Below are 26,041 nucleotides of genomic sequence, written 5' to 3'. Positions count from 1 at the left end.
GACAGGCTCCGGAGTGTGATGTTCCCCTCCTGTGTCCATGTACTCTCATTGTTCAACTCCCACTTATGAGTGAGAATATGTGATGTTCGGTTTTCTGTTCTTGTGTCAGTTTGCTGAGAATGATGGTTTCTAGCTTCATCCATGTCCCTGAGAAGGACATGAACTCATTCTTTTTCATGGCTGTTGGTGTATATGTGTGACACTTTCTTTATCCAGTTTATTATTGATGGGCATTTGGGTTGGTTCCAAGTTTTTGCTCTTGTGAACAATGCTGCAGTGAAAATATGTGTGCATATGTCTTTGTTGTAGAATGATTTATAATCCTTTGAGCATATACCCAGTAGTGGGATTGCTGGGTCCAATGGCATTTCTATTTCTAGATCGTTGAGGAATCACCACACTGTCTTCCACAATGGTTGAACTAATTTACACTCCCACCAACAGTGGAAAAGATTTCCCATATCTCTACATCCTCTCCAGCATCTGTTGTTTTCTGACTTTTCCAATAATTGTTTTTCTGAAATGACAAGTGATGATGAGCTTTTCATTATGTGTTTGTTGGCTTCATAAATGTCTTCTTTAGAGGAGTGTCTGTTTATATTCTTTACCTACCTTTTGATGGAGTTGGTTTTATTCTGGTAAACTTAAGTTCTTTATAGATTCTGCATATTAGCCCTTTGTCAGATGGATTGATTGCAAACATTTTCTCCCATTCCGTGGGTTACCCATTCACTCTGATGATAGATCTGTTTTGTTTCATTTTAGTTTTCTGTGCAGAAGCTTTTTAGTTTAATTAGATCTCATTTGTCAATTTTGACATTTGTTGCCATTGCTTTTAGTGTTTTAGTCATAAAGTCTTTGCACATGCCTATGTTCTGTATGGTATTGCCTAGGGTTTTTTTCTAGGGTTTTTATAATTTTAGGTCTTCTGTTTTAGGCTTTAATCCATCTTGTGTTAATTTTTGTGTAAGGTGTAATTAAGGGGTCCAGTTTCAGTTTTCTGCAAATGGCTAGCCAGTTTTCCCAACACCATTTATTAAATAGGGAATCTATTCCCCATTGGTTTATTTTCGATTTATTTATTTATTTATTTATTTATTTATTTATTTGGTCTTGTATGTCAAAGATCAGATGGTTGTAGATGTGTGGCATTATTTTTGAGGCCTCTATTCTGTTCCATTGGTCCATATATCTGTTTTGGTTCCAGTACCATGCTGTTTTGGTTACTGTAAGCTGAGAATGTAGTTTGAAGTCTGGTAGTGTGATGTTTCCTGCGTTTTTCTTTTTGCTTGGCTATGCAGGCTCTTTTTTCATCCCATATGAAATTAAAGGTAGTTTTAGCCAATTCTCTTAAGAAAGACAATGGTTGCTTGATGGGAATAACATTGAATCTGTAAATTAATTTGACTATGTGGCCATTTTTATAATATTGATTCTTTGTATCCATGAGCATGGATTTTAAAAATTTGTTTGTGACCTCTCTTATTTCTTTGAGCAATGGTTTCTAGTTCTCCTTTAAGAGGAACTTTAAGTATGGACCCAGGAAGGACAAGGCAGCTTGTCTCCATGAGTCCATGCTTAACTTTGAACTTATATCCATTTAAATATCAGTTGTTTCTCCAATTTAGGTTCATAGTAGTTGTTACTGATGGGTTGTCATAGGTAACTTGACTTAGATCATGGAGTTCATTCAAACTGTATATATAAACAATTTAGAATGACAGCTGATTAAGAATGACAGTCTGACAAAGTGTTTTCTTGGTATTGAATTAATTTTTCTTCTATTTGGGTAGGAGTTTTAAAAACAAATAAGTCTTTTCATTAAAATTCCAGGAAATCTTACACAGTCCTTAAGTATTTGGGATTATTTGAGAAATGATGTGATTCTAAAGTTTCCAGAAATCTGTATTCAAGAGCTCTTTTTCATTGACTTTCCATTATTTCAGGAACCTCCTAAAAGACACCATATTCTAGGACATTTTGTGCTTGTGAAGTTTTCAGAAACTGCATTAGTATTAAGCAGTTAAGTGTGAAAACGTTGTTAAATACTTATAGTTACATGACTGAAAAGAAAATTTGTACATTTCTGTGGTCTACAGTTTATCATGGAAACAATATAATTGATAGCATATCTTTTGACCTATTGGAATTTTAGGAATTTCATACAATTTTCAAACATATATCATATTGATTACAATATAATCTGAAAAAGGTAAAATATTTCTTATTTTGACAGTGCTCCTTATGTAAAAATATGTCAAGTAATTCCATATATTTCTCTTTTCGATTTTTCAGTGCCCTCTTTTGCATTCCAGATTAAGAAGTCAAAAAGACTTAATTTTGAAGATAAAATTGGATTTGGGGAAGTGTATCAAATATATTAATATTGATATAAATATACTAAAGGCCTAAAACATTTGATATAAAATGGAATGCCAGGTCACAGTAAGTCATTTATTTAACCAAAATGGTAACTCAAAAAATGTTTAAAGGCAAAAGCCTTTACTCATTGATAGAAGACTCAGTTTTTCAAGCAACGTGCATCTTTCCCTTCTTTTTCCTGTAATTTGTTTGAGGAGAGACAGAAATATTTTTTATTCTTTAATATTATGTTAAAATCATATTCAAGAAAGAAAGCCAAATTTCTCTCTTGCATTAGTGTACTGTTAATGTCAACTCAAATTTTTAATAAAACCTTAAAGATGAATTCATCCAGTCTTCATCAGTTTGACTATAAGTTGAAATTCTTATAAGCTTTTGATAACCTTTTACAAATTTGTATTAAACAAAGCTAGTGCTCTAAGAAAACCCTGTTGTGTTTTTATTCCAATGTTCAATTTATGGAAAAACTGAACAATACTCCTTTAAATTTAGCCAGTGTGTTCACACGGTGTTTCTTTTACAAGATGACTAGTTCACAAACCTTCCACAACTTGCTTAAACCTTTAGCTTCATTCTATTTAAGTCAAAACAATTTTTAACCTTCTGAATGAAGCAAAAATTTACATTCTAATGCCTTATAATGTTTTACTGAAAGCACATTTCACTTTTTCCACAAAGCTTCCATGTAAAAGTTTTTCATTAGTTTCAATTACATGTTACTCTGTTAGCTCTTAGCAATTTTTTTTTTTTTTTTTTTTTTGTGAAACACCTGGCAGGTAAGTGATTTTAATTTTGTACTAAGTATGAAGCCTAGGGCACCAGACACAAGTGCATGTAAAGTCTGACTTTTTAAAGCATAGCCAGGGAGCACGGCTAACTCCACATGTTCCCAGACCTTACCGAGAATCTAGTGACTCCAAAGCAGGTAAGTTGAACAAATTTTAAAAGTCAAAAAAAGCAGTTTATTACTTTAAAGCATTTTACAAACCTAATATCTGACCTGCCTAATTTAGAGCTAATGTCTTTATTTTACCAATAAACTTTAAAACTGTCTTTATTTCTCAAATATTACTAAAGTCATGTGAAGTAAAAGGTATTAGAGTTTTAATTTTTCTGAAAAAAATAATTTATTTAAACATTCATTATTTTAAAGCCAATTAGAGAGCTTTTTTATTTATAAACATCACCCACGACACATAAAAATACACAGAATAGATCCAGTAGTTGTAAGATTTTTCATTTGCCAGTTTTTGGTTTTCTTTTCTCTCTTATTTTTTTTTTTTTCACAATGAACTGATGATGTTCATATACATGGATTGTCATCAAATGTTTCAATTTAACAGGAGATTATAGAACACACTTTAACAGTATTCTAATTTGAAGAAAATATATATTTAGGCAAGGATTCATAGTATTTATCTTCTATGTCACTTTTAATTTTGCATTTGTGTACTGTAACATTTCTCTATATAATATTTTTAGTATGTTACTCATATTTGTAAAGATTACACATATCTCAGAGGTGAAGACTATAAATATTAAATGTATTCATTCTCCTATATTCTGAAGCACTTAAGTCAGAGGAACTAAATTATTCATTCTAATTTGACGACTCACTATCTTGTAACATATTATAATGCTTAGAAGAGCTCAGTAAAACAAAGCTCTAGTTACCTTGAAATTGTTTGTTTTTAAAACTTCATTAGGAAATAAATTCCAGTTCAAATTTTATTAATTATGCCCCTTGTTCTTCCATGTCTTTCCAACATAGGATTAGAAAGACTTTCTTTATAAGATTAGACTCAGGGAATTAGTACCCAATGTTGAAATTGGCTCTCAGGAAAGCTTCCAGAGAGGAAGGCTCCTAGTTGGGGACAGATAATCCTCATTTTTATTATTGTACACCGTTGCTTCCCTGAAAGTAAAGGAGAATCCTTGGGGATCGTGATCTATTTCTCTTCACTTTTCCCGACTTCCCTTCCCATGGTCAGGAATTTTTTTTTTTTTTTTTTTTTTTTTTGTAATTAAGTTCTGAAGTGCATGTGCAGATCTTGCAGGATTGATGCATAGGTAAGCACATGTCATGGTGGTTTGCTGCCTGCATCCACCCATCACCTACATGAGGCACTTCTCCCAATGTTCTTGTGCTGTGTTTTTCAGCTCCATGAAGTCATTTATGTTCTTCTCTAAGCTGATTATTCTAGTTAGCATTTCATCTAACCTTTTTTCAAGGTTTTTAGCTTCTTTGCATTAGGTTAGAACATGTTCCTTTATCTCAGAGAAGTTTGTTATTACACATCTTCTGAAGCCTGCTTCTGTCAATTCATCAAATTCATTCTCCATCCAGTTTTGTTCCCTTGCTGGTTAGGAGTTGTGATCCCTTGGAGGAGGAGAGTCGTTCTGGTCCGCGGCGATTTCATTTTTTGTGTATTTTTTTCTTCCAATCTTTGTGGACTTTTCTAAGTTTGGTCTTTGAAGTTGGTGACTTTTGGATGGGATCTCTGAGTGGATATTCTTTCTGTTGATGTTGAAGCTACGTCTTTCTCTCTCTTTCTGTTTTTTTTTTTTTTTTTAGTTTTTCTTCTAACAGGCCTCTCTGCTATAGGACTACTTGAGGTCGACTGGAGACTATGTTTGCCTGGGAATCATCTGTGGGGCTGCAGAATAGCGAGGATTGCTGCCTGTTCCTTTCTCTGGTAGCTTCATCCCGGAAGGGTACCCACCAGATATCAGCCAGAGCTCTCCTCTATGAGGTATCCTTCTGGATATATTGGGGTCAGTGAGCCACTTGAGGAGTTAGTCTCTCCCTTATCTGAGCTCAAGTGTGCTGGGAGCTTCATTGCTCCGTTGAAAGCTGCTGGGCAGGGACGTTTAAGTCTGCTGTAGCATAAGTCACAGCTACCCCTTTCCCAGGTGCTCTGTCCCTGGAAGATAGGGTTTATTTATAAGTCTCTGATGTGCTGCTGCCTTTTTGTCAGAGGTGTCCTGCTCAGCAAGGAGGGAGTCTAGTCGCAATCTGCCTGTAGAGGCACTGCTGAGCTGCTGTGGGCTCAGTCCAGATGCTGTGTAAACTTTGCTTTTGTTTACACAGGTAAGGTTAGAACTGCCTTGGCATTGACGGATGCCCTTCCCCTCACCGAGCTCCATCATCGCGGGTTGAGCTCAAACTGTTCTGCTGACTGTAAAACTGTCATGCCAGTGTGCTTCAGTTGGCTGGTCTTTGTTGTGGGACACCTGCCACTCAAGGTCACTTGGCTCCCTGCCTTCAGCTCCCCTTTTTTACTGGGGAGTGGGAGGCTCTGTCTTGCAGGCGTTCCAGGTGCCAGCCATAATGGCCACTGAGATTTGTGCTGAAAACTCATGGCACTGGCTGAAGTGGCCTCTTAGATTCATACTGGTCAGCCACAGCGCTTGTTGGCCCAGCTAAAATCTCCTGGTGCGGGATATAAAGACCATGGGACAAGTGCAGTATCTGAACTGAAGTGCAGGAGTGGCTTTAGAAGTTCCCCAATGGCCTCTGTTGGGTAGGAGGGACATCCTCCAGCCAGTTGCACTTCCCAGGTGAGTCAGTGCTCCACCCTGCCTCACTTTGCCCCCCATAGGCTATGCTCACTGTGCAAGCAGTTCTATTGAGGTGAACCTGGTACTTCGATTGGAAATGCCGAGGTCACTTGCCTTCTGCATTGCGTTCACTGGGAACTGTGCTCCAGAGCAGTTCCTATTCTGCCATCTTGGCAGAAGTATGGAAGCTTCTAAAGAAGCTTTAAGTGCTAGTAAATATAGATTAAATGAATGAATGATAGATAAGCAAAAGAATTCGAGAAAGAAGGTAGAAGGGAAAAGGAAGAAGAGCCAGAAGAAAATGGAGGAGACCAGTGTGGGGGGGAGGAGAAGAGAGAGAACTAATGGCTGTCATAATTTTATTTAAAAAACATTATCTACAATAATTAGTATCACCCAATAGAAATGTGTTATTTAAGGGGAACACTCAACCCATCAACAATGAAAAGCAGCTAGGACACTGAAATTGATATTCCATATCATCAACTAAGTCAAATATATTTTATTAATAATATTTGATTGATTGATAAGAGAAGTAGCTTTTCTGTTTAGATTTTGAGAGATAATAAAAACAAATGCCAGTGTTTGCTACCCTTTCAAGCCATGTCCTCATATGTTTTAATTTTAGTGGGATAAGGGAAAAATGACTGTGGATAGTGACATTCCTCATTACTGTGACAACAGTCTCTCAAAGTTCTCACAGCACAATAATATAGTTTTAAAGACTCATTTATCAAATACTTTCACCCGATATTGAGAAAATATTTAAGGAGAATGAAACCAACTGGTGATTCTATTCTCATCATTTTTTAAGAATTTTTTTAAATTTTACTTTAAGTGCATAGTGTATCTGGCATTTCTCCTCATGTTATCCTTCCGCACCCTCCACTCCCTCCCCACCGCCCACTGTCCCTCTCCTAACCCCCACAACTGCCCCCAGTGTGTGATGCTTTTCTCCCTGAGTTCACGTGTTCTCATTGTTCCACACCCACCTATGAGTGAGAACATGTGGTGTTTGGCTTTCTCTTCTTGTGTCAGTTTCCTGAGAATGATGGTTTCCAGATTCATCTAAGTTCCTATGAAGGACATGAACTCATCGTTTTTTATGGCTGCTTACTATTCCATGGTGTATATGTACCATATTTTCTTTGTCCAGTGCATCATTGATGGGGATTTGGGTTGGTTCCAGGTCTTTGCTATTGTACACAGAACTGCAATGAACATATGTGTGCATGTGTCTTTATAGTAGAACAATTTATAGTTCTTTAGGTATATACCCAATAATGGGATTGCTGGGTAAAATGGAATTTCTATTTCTAGATCCTTGAGAAATCGCCAGACTGCCTTCAACAATGGTTGAACTAATTTACACTCCCCCAACTGTGTAAGAGTGTTCCTATTTGTCCACATTCTCTCCAGCGTCTGTTGTCTCTAGATTTTTTTGATGATCGCCATTCTAACTGGCATGAGATGATATCTCAATGTGGTTTTAGTTTGCATTTCTGAAATGACCACTGATGATGAGCATTTTTTCATGTTTCTTGGCCTCATATATGTCTTCTTTTGAGAAGTGTCTATTCATATTCTTTTCCCACTTTTACATGCGGTTGTTTGTTTTTTTCTTGTATATCTATTTTAGGTCCTTGTAGATTCTGGATATTAGCCCTTTGTCAGATGGGTAGATCGCAAACATTTTTTCCCATTCTCTTGGTTGCTGATTTGCTCTAATGGTGATTTCTTTTGCTGTACAGAAGCTGTGGAGGTTAATTAGATCACATTTGTCTATCTTGGCTTTTATTGCTATTGCTTTTGGTGTTTTAGTTAGGAAGTCCATGCCTATGCCTATGTCCTGTATGGTTTTGCCTACATTTTCTTCTAGAGTTTTTATGGTGTTAAGTTTTATGTTTAAATCTTTGATCCATGTAGAGTTAACTTTAGTGTAAAATGACAGGTAGGGGTCCAGTTTCTGCTTTGCTAGCCAGTTTTCCCGACACCATTTATTAAACGTGGAGTCCTTTCCTCATTGGTTGTTTTGCCAGATTTGTCAAAGATCAGATGGTTGTAGATGTGTGGTGTTTCTTCTGGGGTCTCTGTTCTGTTCCATTGGTCTATGTCTCTGTTTTGGTACCAGTACCGTGCTGTTTTGATTACTATAGCCTTGTGTTATGGTTTGAAGTCTGGCAATGTGATGTCCCTGGCTTTGTTCTTTCTGCTTAGAATTGTCTTGGCTATGTGGGATCTCTTGTGATTCTATATGAAGTATAAAGTGCTTTTTTTTTCAGTTCTGTGAAGAAGTTCATTGGTAGCTTGATGGGGATAGCATTGAATCTATAATTACTTTGGGCAGTATGGCCATTTTCATGATACTGATTCTTCCTAACCCTGAGCATGGAATATTTCTCCATCTGTTTGTGTCCTCTGTTATTTTGTTGAGCAGTGGTTTGTAGTTCTCCTTGAAGAGGTCCTTTACATACTTAATTGTATTCCTTGGTATTTTATTCTCTTTGTAGCAGTTGTGAATGGGAGTTTACTCTTAATTTGGCTCTCTGTTTGTCTGTTGGTTAATAGGAATGCCTGTGACTTCTACACAATTATTTTGTATCCTGAGACTTTGCTGAAGTTGCTTATCAGTTTCAGAAGATTTTTGGACTGAGACGATGGTCTTCTAAATATACAATCATGTCATCTGCAAATAGAGACACTATGACTTCCTTATTTCATAATCGATTACCCTGTATTTATTTTTCTTGGCTGATTACTCTGGCTAGAACATCCAATAATATGTTGAATAGGAGTGGTGAGAGAGGGCATCCTTGTCCAGTGCCTGATTTCAAAGGAATTCTTCCAGCTTTTGCCCGTTCAGTATGATATTGAACTGAACAAGCTGTAGGCTTGTCATACATAGCTTTTATCATTTTATGATAAATTCTGTCAGTACCTAGTTTATTGAGAGTTTTTAGCATGAAGGGCTGTTGAATTTTATCAAAGACCTTCTCTGCATCTATTGAGATAATCGTGATTTTTGACTTTGGTTCCTTTATGTGATGGACTACATTTATGGATTTGCATATGTTCAACCAGTCTTGCATTCCTAGGGTGAAGCCTACTTGGTCGTGACGGATAAGCTTCTAGATGTGCTGTTGCAGTCAGTTTGCCAGTATTTTATTGAAGATTTTTTCATCGATATTCATCATGGAGATTGGGCTGAAGTTTTCTTTTTTAGTTGAGTCTCTGCCCGGTTTTGGTATCAGGATGATGTTGGTCTCACAAAATGAGTTAGGGAGGAGTCTCTCTCTTCGTATTGATTGATAGTTTCAGAAGGAATGAAACCAGCTTCTTTTTGTATTTCTGGTAGAATTCATCTGTGAACCCTCTGGACCTGGCCTTTTTTTGGTTGGTAGGCTATTGATTCCTGCCTCTACTTCAGCCCTTGTTATTGGTCTACTCAGGGTTTCAACTTCCTCCTGGTTTCGTCTTCGTAGAGTACAAGTGTCAAGGAATTTATTCATTTCGTCCAGATTTACTGGTTTATATGCATAGAGTTATTTGTAGTAATCTCTGATTGTAGTTTGTATTTCTGTGGAGTCGGTGATGATATCCCCTTTATCGTTTTCTATTGCATCTATTTCATTCTTCTCCCTTTTCTTTTTTATTAATCTGGCTAGGGCTCTGTCTATTTTGTTGATCTCTTCAAAAAATCTGCTCCTGGACTTACTGATTTTATGAAGGGCTTTTTATGTCTCTGTCTCCTTCAGTTTTGTTCTGATCTTAGTTAATTCTTGTCTTCTGCTAGCTTTTGAGATTTTTTTGACCTTTCTCCTCTAGCTCTTTCAATTTTTACGATAGAGTGTCAATTTTCAATCTCTCCTTGCTTCTCTAGTTGGCATTTATTACTATAAATTGCCTTCTAGACACTGCTTTAAAAGTGTCCCAGCGATTCTGGCACGTTGTGTCTTTGTTCTCATTTGTTTCAAAGAACATCTATATTTCTACCTTCATTTCATTGTTTACCCAGTCAACATTCAGGAGCCAGTTGTTCTATTTTCATGAAGTTCTGCAGTTCTGAGTTAGTTTCTTAATTCTGAGTTCTAATTTGATTGCATATAATCTGAGAGATTGTTTGTTATGATTTCCTTTGTTTTGCATTTGCTTAGGAGTGATTTATTTCAAATTATGTGGTCAGTTTTAGAGTAGGTGCTGTGTGGTGCTGATCAGAATGTATATTCTATGGATTTGGGTTGGATATTTCTGTAGATGTCTATTAGGTCTGCTTGGTCCAGATCTGAATTCAAGTCCTGGACCTCGTTCTTAATGTTCTGTCTCAATGATATGTCTAACAGTGACAATGGACTGTTAAAGTCTCCCACTATTATTATGTGGGAGTCTAAGTGTCTTTGTAGGTCATTAAGGACTTTCTTTATGTACCTCGGTGCTACCCTGGTGCTCCTGTATTGACTGCATAAATATTTAGGATCGTTAGCTCTTCTTGTTGCATTGATCCTTTTACCTTTATGTAATGCCCTTCTTTGTGTCTTTTGATCTTTGTTGTTTTAAAGTCCATTTTATCAGAGACTAGGATTGCAGCTCCTGCTTTTTATTTGCTCTCAATTTGCTTGACACGTCTTTCTGCATCCCTTTATTTTTAGCCTACATTTGTCCTTACACAAGTGATGAGTTTTCTGAATACAGCACACTGATGGGTTTTGATATTTTATACAATCAAATGGTCTATGTCTTTTAATTGGGTCATTTAGTCCACTTACATTTAAGGATAATTTTGTTATGTGTGAATTGGATACTGCCATTTTGATGCTAGCAGGCTGTTTTGTCCTTTAGTTGACACATTGTCTTCATTGTGTCGATGGTCTTTACCATTTGGTACATTTTTGGAGTGGCTGTTACTGATTGCTCCTTTCCTTGATTAGTGCTCCTTTCAGGAGCTCTCATAAGGCAGGCCTGGTGGTGAGAAAATCTCTCAGTAATTGCTTGTCCATAAAGGATTTTCTTTCTCCTTCGAATGTGAAACTTAGTTTGGCTGGATATCAAATTCTAGGTTAACAGTTCTTTTCTCTAAGGATGTTGAATATTGGCCCCCACTCTCTTCTGGCTTGTAGGGTTTGTGTGGAGAGATCCACTGTGAGTTTAGTGGGATTCCCTTTGTGGATAACCTGACTTTCTCTTTTGCTGCCCTTAGCATTTTTTCCTTCATTTCAACCCTGGTGAATCTGACGATTATGTGTCTTGGGGTTGCTCTTCTTGAGGTATATCTTTGTGGTGTTCTCCATACTTCCTGGACTTGAATAGTGGCCTGCCTTGCTGGGTTGGGGAAGTTCTCCTGGATAATATCCTGAAGAGTGTTTTCCAGCTTGCATTCATTCTTTCTGTACATTGAGGTATGCCTATCAAATGTAGATTAGGTCTTTTCACATAATCCCATATTTCTTGGAGGCTTTGTTCATTTCTTTTCACTCTTTTCTCTCTATTCTTGCCTTCTTATTTTACTTCATTGCATTGATTTTCAATCTCTGATATTTTTTATTCTGCTTGGTCAGTTTTGCTTTTGAAACTTTTGTATGCTTCATGAAGTTGTTGTGGTGTGTTTTTCAGCTCCATCAAGTCGTTTCTATTCTTCTCTAATCTATTTATTCTAATCAGTATATCATCTAACCTTTTTTCTAGGTTCTTAGTTTCTTTGCATTGGGTTAGCACGCGTTCTTTTAGCTCTGAGAAGTTTGTTATTACCCACCTTATGAAGCTGATTTCTGTCAATTCATCAGATTCATTCCCCATCTATCTTTGATCCTTAGCTGGTGAGGAGTTATGATCCCTTGGATGAGAAGAAGTCTTCTGGTTTTTGGTGTTTTCTTCCTTTTTGCGCTGGTTTCTTCCCATCTTAGTGGCTTTATCTACCTGTGGTCTTTGTACTTGGTGACTTTCAGTTGGGGTCTCTAAATGGATGCCGTTTTTATAGATGTTGAAGCTATTTCTTTCCACTTAGTATTCCTACTAACAGTCAGGCCCTTCTGCTGCAGGATCACTGGAGGTGCTGTCAAGATCCCACACACCTGGAGATCACCCGTGGGGCTGCAGAAAAGCAAGGGTTGCTGCCAGTTTCTGCCTCCGCTATCCTCATACCAGAATGGTACCCACCAGATGTTGGCCTGAGCTTTCCTTTATGAGGTGTCTTTTTGTGTATATGGGGCTCAGAGAATTGCTTGAGGAGACATTCTGTCCCTTATAAGAGCTCAAGTGCTGTGCTGGGAGTTCTGCTGTTTCGTGCAGAGCTGCTGGGCTGGTACCATTAACTCTGCTGCAGCTGAACTCATAACCTGCTGTTTTCCCAGGTGCTCTGTCCTAGGAAGGTCAGCCTTATTTATAAGTTCCTGCCATGCTGCTGCCTTTTTTCATGGATGCCCTGCCTGGCACAAAGTAGTCTACATCGATAGTGGCAGACTTCCTTGGTATTGGGGGATGCCCTTCCCCCCACGGAGTTAGGCCATCCCAGTTCCAGCTGCGCTTTTTGTGAAACTCTTAATCCAGAGTGTTTCAGATTTCTTGTCTCGTGAGTGTGGTACCCGTCAAGCCAGATCACATCACCTGGTTTCCTGTCTCAGCCCCCTCGCTTTCAGTTGAATGGACAGCTCTGTCTCCCAGGCATTCCAGGCACCAGTTGAAATGGCCACCCAAACTTTTGTGAGTTTCTTTGTCCTGATGCATCCCTGGCTGAAACTGCTGAAATGAAAACTCATGACGCTTTTATTAATCTCCTTGTCTGTTGGCAGTGAAAACTTCTTTGGAAATGTAGTGAGCACTCACTCTCTGTGCTGTTCTTGCTGGTAACTACATTCTGAAGATGTTCCTATTCAGCCATCTTGGATCTTCCTTAATCTTATGATTTCTAAGAAAAACTCTATAAGTCGTATCTTATTTATTATTAATATTTTGAATTAAAAGCTTCTTTTGTATGATGTGTTTACACCACAGACGTAATGGTGATTTTCTGGAGGATCACTAGAACTAGCATCAGACAACATAGGGAAAATTCTTCACAATATACTATATACATCTGTGTGTATTACACACATGTACATATAAATACACACACACACACACACATATATACACCTATATACTATATACTATATATATATACACACACACACACACACTCTCACATGTTTATTTTGAAACAGAGTCTCACACAGTCTGTCGCCCAGGTTGGAGTGCAATGGCATGATCTCAGCTCACAGCAACCTCCACCTCCTGGTTCACATGATTCTCCTACCTAAACCTTTTGAGTAGCTGGGATTACAGGTGCACACCACCATTCCTGGCTAATTTTTTTTATTTTTAGTAGAGACGAAGTTTCCCTATGCTGGCCACACTGGTCTCGAACTTCTGACCTCATGATCCACGCACCTCAGCAGCTAGGATTATAGGTGTGAGCCACTGCGCCCAGCCACATGTAGAAGTGCAGTACTACATAGAACACTGAACATTACATGCTGCTGGGATTACAGGTGTGAGCCACAGTATCCAGCTGCATATATTTTTTTATTTCTCTTTTTAAGAATCCTGATCTTAAATGAGTTCACAGTTGGATGTAGAAGTGCAATGCTTAGATGCAGATGTGTACATATAGAAGGATACAATACTTAGATGTAACAGTTATGAATAAATGTAATTCTTATAACTGACTATAACAGTATTAGAAAAGTCATATATTGAAAAAACCTTCTTCAGAAACAGGAACTTAAAAACTAGAGGAACTGCTTCTGTTTAAATATATGCATAGCTAAGGCTCTTACAATGGTGTGGTTTATAGGATAGATATCAGAGTATAAATCTAATTTTAAAAGCGTAGTCAAATGTATTAATCTTATATTTTATGCCTATGATTATTTTGTAATTCAGAGAATGGCTTTTCCAATTCAAAAATTCTTTAAAATCCTCTAGTGATTTATTTTTCATGGTGTTTAAATCAATATTGAAATTTTCTGGAATTTACACTCTATTAGGTTTGAAGTTTTGTCCAACTTTTTTTCAGTAACATATTCACCATGGGAATTCTTTCATTATACAAATATACATCTTATGCTTTAAATTCAGAGGAAATTATGATATGTTATTCTATTTTGTGCTAACTAAAATGTTGCTTTGTTGACTTAGAGTTCTCTTAGCCATAAGAAAGAAAAAAATCTCTTGCATGAAAATAGCATGTTCTGGGAAAAAAATTGCCTTGCTTAGACTGGAACTAGACACAATTCAACAGCAGAAGCTGCTAAGGGAAAAAAAAAATTTAGAGGACATTGAAAGTGTGAAAGAAAAGAATGCTAATATTCTTAAGGCCATAAAATTGGATAAGGAAGAATGAAAAAAGACGGTATTTAAGGAGAGTGGACAGCTTAGCATTTTGACAACGAAGAATAAAATGGTCAGTTCTGAATTGGAGAATGTAAGACACAACTAGGAAACACTGGAAATGGAAATTCAATCATGTCCTTGTAGACTGGCTACTGCTCTACATGACTGTGACCAAAGCCAGATAGGAGAAAGCAACTTCTTTCCAGAGAACAAAACCTCAACAGGTTTATTTACAGGAGACAATGAATTCTCATACATCTAACCTGAAAGAGAACAGCAAGATTCTTTCTGAACAACTGTAATGCTTATTGTAAAAATTAACAGCCTAAAAATTCAGCTCCATCATACAAGATAAACTGTGAAAGAAAAGACAGGACAGGCTGCCATCTTTCCTGTTGGAGGAACTTAATTATTCCAGCCTGTGGGCATTGGAGAGTACAAACCGACCAGGGGCAGAAGAGTTCCCGCAGCACAGCACAGCTGCTTTACCAAATCATGGCCAGACTGCTTCTGTTAGCAGGCTCCTGAACCTGTTCCTTCTTACTGAACAGGACCTCCCACCTGGTGCTTACAGCTACCCTCACAGGTGTTCCCTGGCCAATGGAGTTTTGAAATATTCCTTAGACAGAGCTCCCACAGAGAAAGGTAGGCCACCATCTTTGCTGTTTGGATGACTAGGTTCTGGCCTTAGGGCTTTTTAGAACCCAAGCTGACCAGAGGTGTAAGTGGTAGCTCAGCACAGCAGAGCCACCTTGCAAAAACATAGCCAGACCCTTGTTTAAGTCAATCCCCAACAACATTCCTAATCACTGGGTACAGCCTTTCAACAGGGTCTCTGGCTGCCTTCACTGCTGTTCTCTGGCTGACAGATGTTTCAGGCCTCCCTGAATCAGAGCTTCCAGAGAGAGGACCAGACTGTAATCTTTGTTGCTTGGGCAACTCAGCCATTTCAACCTTGGGACTTCAGAGTGTCTGAGGCAACCAGGGGCTGAAGTGAACCCCCAGCACAGCACAGCTGCTCTACAGAAACATGGCCAGACTTTTTTAAAAGCAAGTCTCTGATCTTGTTCCTCCTGACTAGACAAGACTTCTGAACTTTTTTCCAGCCACCTCTCGTAGTTGTGTCCAGATTGGCAACAGGATTGTACCTCAGTGGTACAGAGGTCCCAGAGGAAGAGGCAGGCTATTATCTTTGTCTTTTTGCAGGCTTCGCTAGTGATACCTTGAGTCGCTGGAAGATATGAGGCAATTAGGTACTGGAGTAGACCCCCAGTATACCACAGCAGCCTTATGGGAAAGTAGCTGAACCGTTACGTGGGTGCTGGTTTCCATATCTCCTCGATGAGCAGGTCCTCCTGGCTTGGGTCTTTATCCAGGACCCCACTGAAACCATCAAGCCAGTAGCAACTTGGCAATTTCTTGGACAGAGCTTCACAGATCGACTGAAATCCTCTCTGCCACTGCCTCTGCAGTGGATCTGCCCTTGTTACCTTCAGAATATCAAGAAAGCAAAGACCCTAAGTGCCATATTGATAACTCTAACAAGCTGCAGTTGACCCAAGGAACAAGGCAGTCTATCTCTTGTGGATACCACATACCCCCCACTGCTTATCACTGGACAGGGAACTCTGGCTTGGGCCCATAGAACAGACCCTCCATCCTGGGGTGATTACACTAAGTGATGGCTAACTCACATCTTTCTGGGGTAGAGCCCGCAGGAGACAAGCAAAGTGATGGAGCAGGAAGCCAGCTGATGTGAAGCCCAGAGGGCAGGCACAGCTATCTCTCTAGGCTCTACTGGGTCTTATGAGACACTTTATCCCAGCACTTTAGGAGTGTGGAGGTCAGATCAGCCACATCTTATGTGAAGATTGCCCAGCAGAGATCAGGTATGAGATTTTCCCTATTAATAAAAGGAGACTTGCTTTAAAAAGTCTGGCCACGTTTTTGTAGAGCACCTGTGCTGTGCTGGGGCCTCACTTTTCAGAGAGTTATCTGAGGCGTGATATCTACTGGGCATTCTTGCACATGAGATGAAGCTGGTCTGACCTCAGCACTCCTTAGTCTGCTTGCCTCTCCCAGGGCCCCAGCCTGGCCACGCCTGCCTACAGGGCACTCTCAGCTGCCCACACCTTTGTTTCTGTGCCAGTGGACCATGCCTGAGCAGTGAAGAGATGCAGCAAAGCGGACCCTTCAGGCACGCACCCGCCTCTACATTGCCTCTCCATACTGAAGCTCTTTATACAAAAACGTCCTACGTCACTTTGCTGGTGTGTGTTTACATGAGTGGATTTTGCTGCACTTACCCTACTAGCACATGGGAATGTAGCACGCACTTCAACCCACACCAACTCCCATTGAAGAAAGAGCCATGGTAGGCAGAGGAACAAAATCACAACCTCTGCCAACACCTTCTCCTTGTGCTAATTCTGTGCACGAAAAGGGAATGCTAATATACGTTGAGTGGTCGTTGCTGCTTAGGGGGTCACAGAGATGGCACTCAGACATGCACAGGCCAGCACCCTGGCCTGAACCAACACTACCTCCAGTGCAACAGCACACACAGCAGGGGTCTTCTGGCCGCCACCAAGCTGTCTTGCCTCCACCACTTCCACCACTGGGCAAATGCCAACAGGGAAGCAGGCAGGTTTGCATCTGCAAGCACTCTGCCAACACCTGCCACACTTTGCTTCCTTCAGTGCAGTAGACTCCAAACTTCGAGGAGCCAGAGAAAAAAGTTGAGACCCAATATAAGTTTCCCAGAATTAAAGCACACAGTCCAGGAATTGAGAGATGAATATTGGCCCACTGAAATCCTCCAAAACCAAAGGCAGCTGCCTGCTTCTACCTTAAACCACAATCAAACCCTCCTGATCATCAAACATGATAAAAGAAAAATACCCTGTGCAAAGGTTAGCAACCTCAAAGGTTGAAGGTGAATAAGCTCATAAAGATGAGGAAGAATCAGTGCAAGAACACTGAAACTCAAGAAGTCAGCATGCCTTCTTTCCTCCAGATGATTACATCAACTGTTCAGCCTGTTCAAGTTTTCAGAACTGGCCAGAGGCTGACATGTCTGCAATGATACAAGTAGAATTCAGAATGTGGGTAGAAACAAAGTTCACTAAGTGAAAGAAGTATGTCAACATCCAATGCAAGGAGGCCAAAAATCATTGTAAAACATCGCAGGAGCTAACAGGCAATATATCCAGTATAAACAACATTACTGGTGCTCACTTTGGCAGCACATATATTAAAATTGGAATGATTCAGAGAAGATTAGCATGGCCCCTGCTCAAGGAGGAGTTAAAAATTCATGAAGCATTGCATATTTGTAGAAAAAATCAATATCGTGAAAATGGCCATACTACCCAAAGTAATTTATAGATTCAATGCTGTCCCCATCAAGCTACCAATGACCTTATTCACAGAACTGGAAAAACCCACCTTAAACTTCATATGGAAGCAAAAGAGAGTGTGGATATCCAAGACAATGCTAAGCACAAAGAACAAAGCCAGAGGCATCATGCTACCCGATTTCAAACTATAATACAAAGCTACAGTAATCAAAACAGCATGGTACTGGTACTAAAACAGAGAAATAGACCAATGGAACAGAACAGAGGTCCTGGTGGCAATGGCACACATCTACAACCATCTCATCTTTGACAAACCTGAGAAAGACAAGCAATGGGAAAAGGATTTCTTGTTTAATAATTGTTGGGAAAACAGGCTACCAGTGTCCAGAAAGCAGAAACTGGACCTCTTCCTTTCACCTTACAGTAGAATTACCTCCAGATGGATTAAAGATTTAGATATAAGACCTAATGCCATAAAAAAATCTAGACAAAAAATAGGAAAAGCCATACAGGACATAGGTGTAGGCAAGTACTTCATGACTAAAACACCAAAAGCTTTGGCAACAAAAAGGAAAATAGACAAATGGGACCTTATTAAACTCCAGAGCTTATGTACAGCAAAAGAAACCATCATTAGAGTGAGCCAGCAACCAGCAGAATGAGAAACAATTATTGCAATCTACCCATCTGACAAATGGCTGATATCCATAATCTACAAAAAATAAAGCAGATTTACAAGGAAAAAAACAAGCAAACCGGTTCAAAAGTGGACAAAGGATATGAACAGACACTTTTGAAAAGAAGATATATCTGAGGGCAATAAACATGTGAAAAAATACTCATCATCACTGGTTATTAGAGAAATCAAAATCACATTGAGATATCACCTCATGCCAGTTAGAATGGTGACCATTAAAAAATCTGGAGACAACAGATACCAGAGAGCATGTGGAGAAATAGGAACAATTTTACAGTGTTGCTAGAAGTACAAACCAGTTGAACCATTGTGGAAGGCAGTGTGGCACTTGCTCAAGGGCCTGGAAATTGTAATTCCATTTGACCCACCAATCCCATTACTGGGTATATACCCAAAGGATTATAAATCATTCTATTATAAAGAAACATGCACACGTATGTTCACAGTGGCAGTGTTTATAATGGTAAAGAACTGAAAACAGCCCAAATTTCCAGAGATGATAAACTGGACAAGGAAAATGTAACACACATACACCACGGAATATTATGCAGCCACAAAAAACGATGAGTTTGTGTCCTTTGTAGGGACATGAATCAATCTGGAAACTATCATTCTCAGCAAACTGACAGAAGAACAGAAAATCCAACACTGCATGTTCTCACTCATAGGCAGGTGATGAATAATGAGAACACATGGACACAGGGAGGGGAGCATCACACACTGGGGTCTTTTTGGGGGTGGCCAACAGGGGGACACCAGGGGTTGGGGTGGTCAGGGAGGGATTACCTGAAGAGAAATGCCAGATATATGTGACGGGATGGAGGCAGGAAACCACATTGCCATGTGTGTACCTATGCAACAATTCTGCATGATCTGCATGTGTACCCTATAACCTGAAGTACAGATTTTAAAAAAAGAATAAACTGATGTGATAGAGCTGAAAAGCACACTACATGAATTTTATAATGCAGCCACATGGTAATTGTGTGTGATTGCCTTATAAAAATTTTTGTAATGTGTGTGGGCACCCAAGGGTGCCCTGTAAGCAGGTATGGCCAGGCTGGGGTCCTGGGAGAGGCAAGCAGACTAAGGAGTGCTGAGGTCAGACCAGCACCATCTCATGTGCAAGACCACCTAGTAGAATAGATCAAGCAAATGTAAGAGTCTCAGAGCTTGAAAACTGGCTTTCTGAAAGAAAAGAGGCAAGAATGGGGGAAAAGAATGAAAAGGAATGAACAAAACCTTTGAGAAATAAAGGATTATGTAAAAAGGTGAAATATATGCCTTATTAACGTACCTGAAAGAGATGACAAAAATGTAACCAAATTGGAAAACATATTTCAGAATATCATTCATCAGAATTTCCCCAACTTAGCCAGACAGAACAACATTGAATTCAGGAAATCCAGAGAACCTCATATATGCCACAAGAAGAACACCTCTAAGACACATAATCATCAGGTTCTCCGAGGTCAAAATGAAATAAAAATTGTCAAAGGCAGCTAGGGAGAAAGACAAAGTCACCTACAAAAGGAATCCCTTCAGACTAACAGTGAACTGCTCAGCTGAAATCCCACAAGCCAGAAGAGATATTCAACTACTTAAAGAAAAAAATTTCAACCTGGAACTTCAAGTCCAGCAAAACTAAGTGTCATAAGTGAAGGAGAAATAAGATCATTTTCAGGCAAGCAAATGCTGAGGGAATTCATTACCAGCAGATCTACCTTACAAGAGCTCCTGAAAGTAGAATTTAATATGGAAAGAATAGATCATCACCAGCCACTACAAAAATGCACTGAATTACACAGACCAGTGATGCTAAAAAACCAACCACGTATGCAAGTCTGTGAAGTTATCAATTAGGAGCGTGATGACAGGATCAAATCCTTACATATCATTGCTAACTTTAAATGTAAATGGGCTAAATGCTCCAATTGAAAGACATAGGGCAGCAAGATAGATAAAGAGCCAAGACTCATTTGAGTATGCTGTCTTTAAGAGACCCATCTCACATGAACTCCCACACATAGGCTCAAAATGAATGGAGAAAAATCCTTCAAGTAAATGGGAAACAGAAAAAAGCAGGTGTTGCAATCCTGGTTTCTGACAAAACAGGCTATACGAATACAGATAAAAAGAGAAGGACATGGGCCCGGCACGGTGCCTCAAGCCTGTAATTCCAGCACTTTGGGAGGCCGAGGCGGGCGGATCATGAGGTCAAGAGTACAAGCCAATCCCGGCCAACATGGTGAAACCCCATCTCTACTAAAAATAAAAAAATTAAAAAAAAAATTAACTGAGCGTGGTGACATGATACTGTAGTCCCAGCTACCTAGGAGGCTGAGGCAGGAGAATTGCTTGAACCCAGGACACAGAGGTTGCAGTGAATTGTGATTGCACCACTGCACTCCAGTCTGGTGCCTGGCAACAGAGCGAGACTCTACCTCAGAAGAAAAAAAAAAAAAAAAAGAGAAGGACATTACCAATGTGGCCCTGACCTTTAATAAATGTCATTATTGCTTGATACCAACCTGGGCTATCCTTATTGTTCAAACCAATAGGATAGATGATTTGCTGAGGTTTGGGAGCTTCTGCCCTCCGGAGAGTCCCAGATCTCCCAAAATTTGGTTCAGAGCTAAGGCTGATTTTGCTTTACAGCTCCTTTTATGAAGTTTTTCTCATTTCTGGTAAGGAAGACAAGTTGTTCTGCTTCCATGATGGTGGAGAGCAGGCACTTCCTTTCTTGAGTCTCAGCTTGCTTCTGGCAGGAAATGTGGGTGTGAATTTTTTCCTACTTCTAAGATGGTAGAGAACAGTCATCAGCCTGAGCCTTATTTCCAAGTAAGTGGCTAAATTAGAGATTTGTCTTAAAATTTTTCCTTAATGACTAAAAGTTAAGATTACCAACCACTTAGTTTTAATTTCTCCTTAACATTATGATACTCAGTAATCATATTTATTGTACATTTTTTTATTTTCTTAACTTTTTTATTTATTTATGTTTGGGATTTTGTTGTTATTTCACTTTTCTTTCATCAATTATGACTATATCTTTCTGACTTGGTCAAATCCAAGGGAATATTCAAATTTTGGGAAGCAAGTCATCTGAATTGGCTAAAACTGTTGTAGCTGCCAAGTACGTATTTTCTAATTCGCAGAAATTTCTTCTTTTTTTTAACCTAGTTAAAAAAATTTTCTGTCACATTAGGCCATCTTTTACCAGCCAAGGCCAGATGGAAGGAGCACTGGTGACATTCCAATCCTAAGATTCTGCCCTGTTCCCTACAGCAACCTGAGTTTGGTTCCTAAGTCTAGTTCTTTCTGGTTTTTGTATTTGTTACTTTTAAAATATCAGCAGTTTTTCCCAGCTATGATGTCGTAGTAAGAGATTCAAAAGGATTTCCTTTAAGAGCTTCATAATTAAAAGCAGATTGGGGACAAGAGATCCAAGATGGCTGATCACTAGCAGCTCGGGATTGTAGCTCCCAGTGAAAGTGCAAAGAACGAGAGGACACCACACCGTCACATGAATTCTTGTTGCTCACGCACCAGGAGATTCCCAGTGGAGGAGCCCCATGGGTCGCTATTGCGACTCTTGTGACCGGCGAGGCAGTTTTGCCGGTGCCTCAGAGCGTCAGTTCTTGGTGCAGAGTCAGAAAAGCACCATCAATCTTAACACTGCTGATTTAGTCAGCGCAGTGGGTTGCTCAGATTTTGGCATTGAGAATCAGTAAGTTGGACATCCACTCAGAAACCCAATTACAAAGACGGTAAATACAAAGACCACAGATGGATAAATTTATATCGAAGGGAAGAAAACAGCCAAAAAAGGCTGAGAATACCCAAGATCAGAACGCCTCTCCCTCAGAAGGGGATCACAGTTCCTCATCAGCAACGGAACAAGGCTTGATGGAGAACGAGTGTGTTCCAATTACAGAAGCAGGCTTCAAAATGTGGATAATGAGAAACTTCTGTGAATTAAAAGAACTTGTTCTAACTCAATCTAAAGAAACAAAGAACTTTAAAAAAAGGTTTGACGAAATCTTAACAAGAATATACAATTTAGAGAGGAATATAAGTGAATTGATGGAGCTGAAAAACACAATATGAGAACTATGTGAAGTATGCACAAGTTTTAACAGCCGAATTGATCAAGCAGAAGAAAGGATATCAGAGGTCGAAGACCAACTCAATGAAATAAAACAAGAAGACAAGATTAGAGTAAAAAGGATAAAGTCGAACGAGCAAAGTCTTCAAGAATTATGAGACTATGTGAAAAGACCTAATCTACGCTTGATAGGTGTACCTGAATGTGACGAAGAGAATGAATCCAAGCTGGAAAATATGCTTCAGGATATTATTCAGGAAAATTTTTCCAACCTAGTAAGGCAGGATAATATTCAACTCCAGGTAATACAGAGAACACCACAAAGATATTCCTCAAGAAGAGCAACTCCAAGGCACATAGTCATCAGATTCACCAGGGTTGAAATGAAGGAGAAAATACTAAGGGCAGCCAGAGAGAAAGGTCAGGTTACCCACAAAGGGAAGCCTATCAGACTTACAGCAGATCTCTCAGCAGAAACGCTATAAGCCGGAAGAGAGTGGGGACCAATATTCAACATCCTTAAAGAAAAGAACTTTCAACCAAGAATTTCACATCCAGCCAACCTAAGCTTCATAAGTGAAGGAAAAATAAAGTTTTTTCTGAATAAACAAGGCACTCAGAGATTTCATCACCACTAGACCTGCTTTACAAGAGCTTCTGAAAGAACCACTACACATAGAAAGGAACAAACAGTATCAGCCTTTCTAAAAAATACTAAAAAGAGCATCAATAAAATGAAGAATTTACATCAACTAATGGGCAAAATAGCCAGCTAATATTAAATGACAGTATTAAACTGACATATGTCATTATTAATTCTAAATTTAAATCGACTAAATCCCCCAATCCAAAGACAGACAGCCAATTTGAATAGAAAACTAAAACCCATCAGTATGCTGCATCCAGACCCATCTCACATTCAAGGATACACAAAGACTCCAAACAAGGGATGGAGAAAGATTTACCAACCAAACAGAGAGCAAAAATAAATAAATAAAAAGCAGAAGTTAAAAGTTTTGCCTCTGACAAAATAGTCGTTAAAGCAACAAAGATCAAAAGAAGCAAAGAAGGACATTATACAATGATAAAAGGATCAATGCAACAACAAGAAGAGCTAAAGATCCTAAATATATACGCACCCAATACAGGAATACCCAGACATACAAGACTAATAAAGAGACTTAGACTCCCACACAATAATAGTGAGAGACTTCAACATTATTATTAGACACATCAATGAGACAGAAAATTAACAACGATATCCAGGACTTGAACTCAGATCTGGAACACGTAAGCATAATTAACATTTATAGAACTCTTCACTTTAAATACACAAAATATACACTCTTATCAGTACCACATCATATCAACTTACAAGTTTAAACGAAATGTTGGTTGGCTCCTTGTTTGTTATTCTGTTCCCTCATTTTCTTTTATGTCTCCATTATAGGACAATTGTAGGCATACCCATATTTAGATTGCATTCTAGCCTGGGCAATAAAGCAATACCCCCATCCTCTCTCCCTCTTCCTCTTTCTCTTTCTTCCTCTTCTTTATGCTTTTTCTTAAAAAAAAAAAAAAAAAATTACACAAAGTAGCTGGGCGCGGTGGCTCAAGTCTTTAACCCCAGCATTTTGGGAGGCCGAGGTGGGTGGATCACGAGAAAAAAAAAAAAAAAAAAAAAAAGCAGATTTCTTATTATTATTATTATGCTTTAAATTCTGTGGTACATGTGCATGTTTGTTACATAGGTATACACATACCGTGGGGGCTTCTTGCACCCATCAACCCATGATCTAACTTAGGTATTTCTCCTAATGCTATTCCTCCACTAGGCCCAACCGCAACAGGCCCCGGTGTGTGATATTTTCCTCCCTGTGTCTATGTATTCTCACTGTTCAACTCCCACTTATGAGTGAGAACATGTGGTGTTTTGTTTTCTGTTCTTGTGTCAGTTTGCTGAGAATGATGGTTTCTAGCTTCATCCATGTCCCTGAGAAGGACACAAACTCATCCTTTTTCATGACTCTATAATATTTCATGGTGTATATGTGCCACATTTTCTTTATCCAGTTTATTATTGATGGACATTTGGGTTGGTTCCAAGTTTTTGCTGTTGTGAACAGTGCCACAGTAAACATACATGTGCATATGTCTTTGTGGTAGAATGATTTATAATCCTGTGGTTATATACCCAGTAATGGGATTGCTGGGTCCAATGGCATTTCTATTTCTAGATTGTTGAGGAATCACCACACTGTCTTCCACAATGGTTGAACTAATTTACACTCCCACCAACAGTGTAAATGAGTTCCTATATCTCTACATCCTCTCCAGCATCTGTTGTTTTCTGACGTTTAAAATTATTGTTTTTTTGAAATGACAAGTGATGATGAACTTTTCATTATATGTTTGTTGGCTTCATAAATGTCTTCTTTCCAGGAATGTCTGTTTATATTCTTTGCCTACTTTTTGATGGAGTTGGTTTTTTTCTGGTAAACTTAAGTTCTTTATAGATTCTGCATATTAGTCCTTTGTCAGATGGATAGATTGCAAAAATTTTCTCCCACTCTGTGGGTTGCCCATTCACTTCGATGATAGTTGTGTTTTGTTTCATTTTAGTTTTCTGTGAAGAAGCTTTTTAGTTTATTTAGATCTCATTTGTCAATTTTGACATTTGTTGCCATTGCTTTTGGTGTTTCAGTCATGAAGTCTTTGCCTATGCCTATGTTCTGAATGGTATTGCCTAGGTTTTTTTCTAGGGTTTTTATCATTTTAGGTCTTCACTTTTAGTCTTTTATCCATCTTGTGTTAATTTTTGTATAAGGTGTAATTAAGGGGACCAGTTTCAGTTTTCTGCATATGGCTACCCAGTTTTCCCAACACCTTTTATTAAATAGGTAATCCATTCCCGATTGTTTTTTTGGTCTAGTTTGTCGAAGTTCAGATGGTTGTAGATGTGTGGCATTATTTTTGAGGGCTCTGTCCCATTCGATTGCTCTATATATCTGTGTTGGTTCCAGTACCATGCTGTTTTGGTTAGTGTAGTTTGGTAGTATAGTTTGAAGTCAGGTAGCATGATGTCTCCAGTGATGTCCTGTTTGCTTTGCTATGCCGGCTCTTTTTTCATCCCATATGAAATTAAAGGCAGTTTTTGGCAATTCTGTAAAGAAAGTCACTGGTAGCTTGATGGGAATAGCATTGAATCTATGAATTAGTTTGAACCATGGGGCTATTTTTATAATGCTGATTTTTTTGTATCCATGAGCATGGATTTTTAAAATGTGTTTGTGACCTCTCTTATTTCTTTGAGCAATGGTTTGTAGTTCTCCTTTAAGAAGAAATTTGAGTATGGACCCAGGAAGGACAAGGCAGCGGTCTTGGTTCTCCGTGAGTCCATGCTTAACGTTGAACTTATATCCCTTTAAATACCAGCTGTTTCTCCAATTTAAGTTCATAGTAGTTGTAACTGATGGGTTGCCATAGGTTGTAGCTTGACTTATACCATGGAATTCATTCAAATTGCATATATAAACAGTTGCAGTATTGGCTGATTTAGAATGACAGTCT

General features: G+C 38.9%; 1 long non-coding RNA gene and 1 other non-coding gene across 3 annotated transcripts in view; both read left to right on the top strand.

Moving 5' to 3' along the window:
* Positions 1-26,041, top strand: part of LOC141581980 (uncharacterized) — a 1,111,619-nt gene that overhangs the window by 113,820 nt on the left and 971,758 nt on the right. The window lies entirely within an intron of this gene.
* LOC141582118 (U6 spliceosomal RNA) lies at positions 17,537-17,643 on the top strand. The gene has a single exon (XR_012514949.1). It is a non-coding gene; the product is annotated as a U6 spliceosomal RNA (small nuclear RNA).

Source organism: Saimiri boliviensis, chromosome 18 (genome assembly GCF_048565385.1).
Source record: "Saimiri boliviensis isolate mSaiBol1 chromosome 18, mSaiBol1.pri, whole genome shotgun sequence".
In the NCBI taxonomy this organism is placed as follows: Eukaryota; Metazoa; Chordata; class Mammalia; order Primates; family Cebidae; genus Saimiri; species Saimiri boliviensis.
Note: the sequence above shows the minus strand (reverse complement) of the source record. Positions and strands in the feature narration are given on the sequence as shown.